Source organism: Bos indicus, chromosome 12, assembly GCF_029378745.1.
Source record: "Bos indicus isolate NIAB-ARS_2022 breed Sahiwal x Tharparkar chromosome 12, NIAB-ARS_B.indTharparkar_mat_pri_1.0, whole genome shotgun sequence".
Lineage (NCBI taxonomy): Eukaryota > Metazoa > Chordata > Mammalia > Artiodactyla > Bovidae > Bos > Bos indicus.
The window spans coordinates 50,450,692-50,458,805 of NC_091771.1; the positions used below are offsets into that span (position 1 = coordinate 50,450,692).

At 38.9% G+C, this 8,114-nt stretch overlaps 1 pseudogene; it reads right to left on the reverse strand.

Annotated features, from left to right (window-relative positions):
- Positions 1 to 1,010: 1,010 nt before the first annotated feature.
- On the reverse strand, positions 1,011 to 7,552 carry LOC109567067 (large ribosomal subunit protein uL11 pseudogene; annotated as a pseudogene).
- Between the last annotated feature and the right edge of the window lie 562 nt (positions 7,553 to 8,114).

Consider the following 8,114-nt stretch of genomic DNA (forward strand, 5'->3'; position numbering starts at 1 on the left):
AACAAAACATGAAAGACTTGAAGCACGTGCAAAAGTTGTAAATTTAGACTATTATTTTAAAATGTTGTAAAACCTATCTGCTGAAAAGTTGCATTGTGTATTGAGAGTTTACCTATATTAGAAGATGAACAAAAAACTGCATTTGAATTTTCCTTAGGGTTCAATAGTAGAAAGTTATTTTTCTTTATTCTGCCCTGCATACTAAGTATTTGAAGGCAGAGATTCCTCCCATCCTCCATCACCGCTATACAAGTATACACATTTGATAATAGTGTATACAGTTAATGGGAATGTCACATTGTTCATCTTTTTTTTTTTTTAACCACTGAGACCAGAGAATATTTTGTGGTCTGGGTATAATTTAAAAGATGCATTCTTATGAAGAACTGATTTCTTTTATAAACAAAATACACATGCCTTAAATATTTCTTCATTTTAAAATGTGAATATTTGCTCTCACAGCTACATTCTGGTGTGACTTAATAATCAGCTACATATGAAGTATTCAAGATAAGAGTACAGCAGTGCTGATTTAAGAATTTTACAAAGTATGACTTGTGGGCAAAATCAACATAGAATGTTTAAAGCCACTCACCTTACTGTTTTTGTTTTTACCTTGCTTTCTTCCATTTTCAGAATCCATGTATCTCATTTGATACAAGGATTCCAGTGGAGGCTCTTAGTTTCCCAAGGCTAGTAGTCATCTAGTGTTTCCTTACTGTGCATGGAATGCCTTGAGAAAGTGACTTCTTTAGCTAAATTAATAAAAATAGGAGGGAAAATGCTTAGGCCAGCTTATTCATGCCCCTCCAATATAGTTCTATAGTTGATAGCTATGTAGATATTAATGATTTTTTGAGCAACTAACCTGGTTCTAAAATGGGATCCAGTTACTCTCAAACATTTCCATCTTAGAAGCCTTAACACTTAAAAATTTTGAAGCACCCAGAGGACATTTTTTTTATCCACTGGTTGTAAACTCTTTATTATTTTTCCTTTCTTTGTAGTTCTTAACCAGTTGCACATTCCACCACACCACTGTTGATGTCATCTATGACGTCGTGAGGGTGGCAACTATCAGCATTGCAGCCCACAGACTGACCAGTCGCCAGGATCTCTTTAATGGTTCCAGAGAGTTCTCTGGGTAGAGATTGATGCCATATCTGCTGGGCAATGTTGATAATCTCATCAAAAGTGATGTTTCCACTGTGCTTAATGTTTTTCTGCTTCTGCCTCTTGGTGGTTCCTTGAGGGCTTTGAGGATAAGGGCAGAAGCAGAAGGTATCACCTCAGCCTTGGCCTGTCTGTTCTGAGTCGTCATTTTCATTTTAATCCTCAGACCCTTCCAATCACCAGTTGCCTTGGTGGTGTCACCATCAACCTCTTTTGGAAACAGACCCAGGGGGCCGATCTTGGGGAGCAGGGCAGACACGACACCAACTTCCCCACCGGTACACCACAGATACACGACTTTGACCTCGTTGGGCTTGGTGGCTCAGTTGGTAAAAAATGTGCACGCAATGCAGGAGACCCAAGTTCAAACCCTTGGTCGGTGTTTGAACTTCCCCTGGGTCGGGAAGATGCCCTGGAGAAGGGAATGACAACTCACTCTGGTATTCTTGCTTGGAGAATTCCATGGTTAGAGGAGCCTGGCAGGCTACTGTCCATGGGGTTGCAAAGAGTTGGACACGACTGAGTGACTAACACATGCTTAGGCAGTATGGTGGAGGCGGCTGGTGTCAGGTGAACCCAGATTCTGGACTACTGAAGAAATTTACACCTTTGCCTCCTCTGAGCTGAAAGTCGAAAGCCCAGAGGAACTTTGTAAGTTATATCTGTTGATTTGTAAGTCATAAATTTAAGTAATAATTTTAAGAATATTAATGTATTTTAAAACAAAAATAAACACCTTACAAGTTAACAGATAACATTTCAATTAAAATAGCTATTTCCTTTTAAAAAGTTAGAAGAGTAGTATTGTTTTGCATTTAATAAAATGCAAAATCTGTTTGATGTCTGACCTAGGAAGACAACTGGAGTCTCCTAAATAATGAAAGGAAAGTGCTTACTGAAATTGGCAATTTAGGAAGTCGGTGGTGATCTATGTCAAAACAATTTTGAAGATACTCATTTGAAGGCAAAGACAGTGTTTCTTGCACATCATTTTATCCCGAGTCTGGTTCAGTGCTTTGCATGTAGTAGACGCCAGATGATATCCAGGAGGTAACTGAACCATCCTGCAGTGGGTTGGGATATGAACAGAGGGTGAAAATACGGATTCAGGGGGCACAGACACCACCTTCAAGGCACTTGGTTGAGAAAAGGAGCAAAACAAGGTCATAGATGGATTCAGGGCAGGATCAGAGAGGGCTGTTTTTTGTTGCTGTTGTTTATAAGAGTGTTGCTATGTGAGGAAACAAAAACAGCAGAGAGAAACTGACAACACAGCAAAGAAATGGGATGAGTGGGGGACCAATGAGGGGTGGGGGAGGATAAGATATGTATTATCCAGCAGAGCGTTTCATACTTTAATGAGTATATGAGAACCTAGATCTTCTTAAAGTGCAGATTCTGAAACTGTCTGTTTCTAACGAGCACCTGGGCTGCTGGTCTGAGGACCTCACTTTGAGAAGGGAGATTCTAGAGCCCAGATGCAGAGCTGAACCTTGGAGGAGGAGCAGAGAGATCTGAACATCCCGGCTGATGGAACGTTTTTAAGAGAGATTTTTTTCCCCTCTAATATCCAGTTAGTACCCTTTTCCTTTCTAAATTCCCTTTCTAATAATTTCAAATTTCAGTGTTCTCACAATGTTTGATGGACAGCAAGATACTGAGGTTATGGCATAAAATGCAATGGTTCTACTGTTTTTAAAATGAGACGTTATTAGGATCACTAACAATTATCTAAATATCATTGCTTCATAAACAGAGCTCAGACTTTGGTGTTAGACATGGTTTGATTCTTGGCTCTGATTCTGAGTGGTTTTGGGCAAACTATTAACATCTTAAATAGGAGTACTTTCATGCAATTTTTTTTCTTTTGTCTCTTTGTGAGAATTACATATGTATCAATAATACATAAAGACCAGCACACAAGAAGTGGTGGCTATTATTATCACATCACTCCACAAGTGCATTAGGCTGCATCGAATATAATTTCAAAGTTGGTTTCATAAATTATCAGATTCATCTAATTTTTCAAAGAATTTAAATAACAAGGTGGAATGAACAGATCAGGCTTTGTTTCTATGCACAAGAGAACTGTGCATATTTCTTCTGTAACTCGGACATGGTTTAACTTTAAAAAAAATCTCAAAATAGCTCAAGTTAGCAGGCATGCAATTTTAGCAAGGTTGATTGGAATTTTGGCCTTTCCTGTAAGTAAGACTAAGCATACTGCTCATTAGAAAACATTCTTATCTGAATCTTTTATTCTTAGGGGCCAAGAATGCTGTTTTTCTTTGATAGCTAGGTTTACAGAAGGTGAAGAAGTGAAGTGAAGTCACTCAGTCGTGTTCGACTCTTTGTGACCCCGTGGACTGTAGCCTACCAGGCTCCTCCATCCATGGGATTCTCCAGGCAAGAATATTGGAGTGGGTTCCATTTTAATCACCTTAATTAATTATTTCAACAATTCAAGTTATTATTATTATTCATTCTTCATTTACAACTATTTGAATTTTGACAAATTTCAATATAGTGACAAAACAATATATATTCAATATAAGGTTATAATATAAGCCTATTTTAATTTTAATTACAACTGCTATGAAGAAAGGGCTTCCTTGGTGGCTCAGACAGGAAAGAATCTTCCTGCAACGAAGGAGACTTGGGTTTGATCTCTGGGTGGGGAAGATCCGCTAGAGAAGGGAATGGCAACCCACTCCAATATTCTTGCCTGGGAAATCCCAGGGACAGAGGAACCTGGTGGGCCATAGTCCATGGGGTCACAAAGAGTCGGATGTGACTGAGTGACTAACACTTCTTCACTTTCTTATGAAGAAAATGTGGATAGACAATATTTCCACTTTTCACACTTGGACTTCCTGTGCTGAGAACACAGTTCTGAGCTCCGGGAATTTGAAGGTGACTGATCATTGCCCCGGGGCCGGGTCTATGTGGGCTGGCTAGATCTCAGGGAGGGAGCCGGAAGCACAGAAAGTAATAGTTTCTTTCTCTGTTGCTTTGAAAACATCAAGAAGGAATGTCTCCTTTTTTTTTTTTTGTTATATTTTTAATGCTCAGTACTAGGCCTTAAAAAAAATTTTTTTTTTTAATTATTTACTTAGCTGCACTGGGTCTTAGTTGCGGCTTGCGTGATCTTTGTTGAGTCATGCTGGATCTTTCATTGTGGTGCACATGGTCTCAGCTGCCTTGTGGCTTGTGGGATCTTAGATCCCTCAGTTCAGTTCAGTAGCTCAGTCATGTCCGACTCTTTGCGACCCCATGAATCGCAGCACGCCAGGCCTCCCTGTCCATCACCATCTCCCGGAGTTCACTCAAACTCACGTCCATCGAGTCAGTGATGCCATTCAGCTGTCTCATCCTCTGTCGTCCCGTTCTCCTCCTGCCCCCAATCCCTCCCAGCATCAGAGTCTTTTCCAATGAGTCAACTCTTCGCAGGAGGTGGCCCAAGTACTGGAGTTTCCACTTCAGCATCATTCCTTCCAAAGAACACCCAGGGCTGATCTCCTCTAGAATGGACTGGTTGGATCTCCTTGCAGTCCAAGAGACTCTCAACAGTCTTCTCCAACACCACAGTTCAAAAGCATCAATTCTTCGGCGCTCGGCCTTCTTCACAGTCCAACTCTCACATCCATACATGACTACTGGAAAAACCATAGCCTTGACTAGATGGACCTTTGTTGGCAAAGTAATGTCTCTGCTTTTGAATATGCTATCTAGGTTGGTCATAACTTTCCTTCCAAGGAGTAAGTGTCTTTTAATTTCATGGCTGCAATCACCATCTGCAGTGATTTTGGAGCCTAAAAATATAAAGTCTGACACTGTTTCCACTGTTTCCCCATCTATTTCCCATGAAGTGATGGGACCAGATGCCATGATCTTCGTTTTCTGAATGTTGAGCTTTAAGCCAACTTTTTCACTCTCCACTTTCACTTTCATCAAGAGGCTTTTGAGTTCCTCTTCACTTTCTGCTGTAAGGGTGGTGTCATCTGCATATCTGAGGTGATTGATATTTCTCCCGGCAATCTTGATTTCAGCTTGTGTTTCTTCCAGCCCAGTGTTTCTCATGATGTACTCTGCCTCTAAGTTAAATAAGCAGGGTGACAATATACAGCCTTGACATACTCCTTTTCCTATTTGGAACCAGTCTGTTGTTCCATGTCCAGTTCTAACTGTTGCTTCCTGACCTGCATATAGGTTTCTCAAGAGGCAGATCAAGTGGTCTGGTATTGCCATCTCTTTCAGAATTTTCCACAGTTTCTTGTGATCCACACAGTCAAAGGCTTTGGCATAGTCAATAAAGCAGAAATAGATGTTTTTCTCTTGCTTTTTCCATGATCCAGCGGATGTTGGCAATTTGATCTCTGGTTCCTCTGCCTTTTCTAAAACCAGGTTCCCTCACCAGGGATCAAACCTGCATCCCCTGGATTCTTAACCACTGGACCTCCTGGAAAGTTCCTTCATTTGGTTTTCTTTATGAAACACATGCAGAGGGCAAAGAGGAGGTTCATAGAAGGTTAAAAAAAGAATAAATTGAGATTTATTGAGATAAATTTAAGTCAATTTTCCAGACTATCCCCAGGCACATTTTACTGGAACTTTTATTCTTAGTATTCACAATATTGCAAATATTTAGCTCTCCCTTATCAATCTTATAATCATCATTGATCTCTTGCATTGGTAGAATATGCCAGGATGGTGGGAGATATTAATGTAGTACAATGAGTATTGACGTTGGTAGCATGTTTTCATGTACGAGGTGATGAGGAGATGCAGAAATGTCAGCCAAGCTACTTGATACCAATTTTAGTTGAGGTCTGTGGGCCCAGTGCTATTAAGACCCTGCTTGACTTTACTTTGAAAAGTTTTTCTCCTTCTTTTTCTAAATCTTGTAATTGTATGCCAAGTACCAACTTCATAATTCATGCTCCTACTCTAATCATGCTTTTAAGAACTTTAAGAATTATAAGCCCAGGGATCTTTTCAAAAGGATCAGACTAGAAATGGATGTTTATGGTGGGTGTCATGTTAATTTACAACCACTGTCCTAACCTGACATTAGATGTATCCAAAGATATGGCAATAAACATGCAGGATAGTGATGTCTGATTCTGAAAAACTTACTTATTCACAAGAATTTATTTTCTCCACTGTGTGTTGGCCAAATATGTCAGGATAGCAATTAAAAGTAGATCTGAAAATTTATAGCTCCTGATCTTTTAATTTAGCATCCAGTAAACTTTTCTGTCAGTGAGGGCTTAAAGAACAAAACACTTCATTGGCAAAGAATTTTTCTTGCGGGATTACATTGCAATTATTTTGCAAATGATGTGAAATTTCTACAAGCCACTAGAAGAGCATAAATAATCTTATCTCTAAAATTTGAATTTAAGTCAAAATACTCCTAGTATTTTATCAGGTTCATATTTGTGTTTGACTTTTGAAGGACCAGCATTTATGTGTCTTGGTATCTCTGCTAGCTAGCAACTCAATAAATATTTTTTGTTGCTCAATAAATATATGCTGATTAATTAATTTTATTTTTTCACCCATGTTAATGTTTTAACTTTCCTAGTCATGAATTTTTGTGCAGTTGTAAATTTGGAGATTAAAAGAAATTCTGGAAGGACAAATCCTATTAAGGTAAAATTTTTCTCTAATTTCTAAGGCAGAATCAGAAAAAGTTAACTCGTTAACATAATTAAATTGGTAATTTATTGCATGTGTTGTCAAATAAAACTTTTATTTCAAAATGGTGAAAAGTTTGGCTCTTGGAATTTATCAATTTAGATTTGTTTTTATATATGTTACAGGAAAATAAAAGCTATTGAAAATTTGGCCATGGCATAATGATTAATAAGATTTTAGAAAGTGAAGTGATAGGTAAATAACATTCTTCTGGCCTATGCCACCACTAGGAGAGTAAAATCAGTTCATAAATGCATATGATGCCCAGATATCTCTTGAGTACTCCTAAATCTTTGATCTTTTGGAGTTACAGCTCTTTTAATTTTCAAATACAATGCCTTGAACGACCATCTCAGCTTCCGCAAATATCTCCAAGAATTCTTTTCAAAAATTAAAAAAAAAAAAAATTTATTTGGTTGTGTTGGGTCTTGGTTACGGCATAGGAACTCTTAATTGCAGCGTGTGGGACCTGGTTTCCTGACCAGGGGTCAAACCTGGGCCCCCTGCATTGGGAGCAAGGAGTCATAGCCACTAGACCAGCAGGGAAATCCTCCAAGGATTCTCAAGAGTGAACATATCTCCAGATTTCTCTGGTTCAGCTGTGTACTTCTGCAGAATTCTTACTGCCTGTTTCAGTCTCTCAACTACGCCAGACACTCACCTTTCCCAGGTAGCACATGGCCTCATGCAGAGCATTGCCATACCCTCAAGATACCACTAACAAAGCTGTGTATCCAACTTTGCTGAAGGTCTCCACACTTCAGAAGAGAATTAGAATATAAAAATGTTCGCCACTGCCTTAAACCTATACTTTGAATACAACTATTTCTGGAACCTAAATGCTTCTGGAAGTTAAACACTTTATAGGTTTATTCAGCTTCCCAGCCTTTCTGCCTTACCTCAAAGTCCACCCTGTTCTCATTTGTTGGAGAAATACTTTTCATAAATGTTAATATTTCCCAAGGCCAAATTCATGCCAGCTTAAGAATATTCCACTATTATTATCTATGGGTACTATTAGAATATTCCACTAATATTACCTATGGGAGTTGGTTTCTCACTAGGACTCACTAGACATCCTTAGACACAAGAAGACACACAGAAATACATCTTCTAAGGTTTGGTTTGTAGTGAAAGTGGTGGGGGTGGTAATAAATAATTCTAACAGAGCAATGCAGGATGGCTGTTGGCATAACGAATTCTGTTTCTACTGAGGTTTCTGGGCTAGTAGGAAGTAAGCT